This window comes from Sceloporus undulatus, chromosome 1 (genome assembly GCF_019175285.1).
Source record: "Sceloporus undulatus isolate JIND9_A2432 ecotype Alabama chromosome 1, SceUnd_v1.1, whole genome shotgun sequence".
NCBI lineage: Eukaryota > Metazoa > Chordata > Lepidosauria > Squamata > Phrynosomatidae > Sceloporus > Sceloporus undulatus.
This window is the reverse complement of record NC_056522.1, coordinates 360,005,881-360,006,843: the sequence shown is the minus strand read 5'-3', so window position 1 is coordinate 360,006,843 and position 963 is coordinate 360,005,881.

Genomic DNA, 963 nt, shown 5'->3' with positions numbered 1-963 from the left:
GCCCAGACTGGACACAATATTCCAGGTGGGGCCTGACCAGAGCAGAATATAGTGGCACTATTACTTCCCTTGATCTAGACACTATACTTTTATTGATGCAGCCTAAAATTGCATTGGCCTTTTTAGCTGCTGCATCACACTATTTACTCATGTTCAACTTATGGTCTACTTGGACTCCCAGATCCCTTTCACATGTAGTTTCATTCAGCCAGGTGTCACCCATCCTATATCTGTGCATTTCATTTTTCCGCCCTAAGTGCAGTACCTTACATTTCCTTACATTTCCTTATATTACATGTTGAGGTGGAATCTCTTTTCCTGTAGCTTGCATCCATTGCTCTGAGTCCTAGTCTTGAACAGCAGAAAACAAGTTAGCTCCCTCCTCAATATGACATCCCTTCAAGTATTTAAACAGGGCTATCATATCAATAACTTTATTTTAAATTCTGGCACAATGTTATAGAAGGTATATGTTTCCAAATCCATTTACAACTGTCTAAATAAAAATTTCTGAAAGTCCTTAACTCCCTTAGTCTGATAGTAATTAAGAATTTGGTCCGATTTCCTTGATGTGTCCAACCTATATAAACGCAATTGGGTTTTTTTGTTTTGCTTTACTAGAGGCCTCCCAAACTGCTGATATGTATAGAAAGAAAGCATACTCGGGATTCTCTCAGTAGTTAACACACGACTAATCTGTGTTCAGTGATCCCTAGTATGCAACCTCAATTAAGAATGTTAAGTAGTGTCTTGCTGAATCAGACCAAAGCCAACTGAATCCATTTTGCAGGAATCCCAGCAATCTGGTAGATGATTCACCAGATATTGAACCCTCTGACCACTCCTACCTTAAAGTTAACAGGGCACAAAGCATTTTGAGATGAAAAGTTAATAATCAACACTTTGAATTGGACTGATGGAAGAAGCCAGGGGGGCCCACAGTTCTCCCAAACTGAACATGAC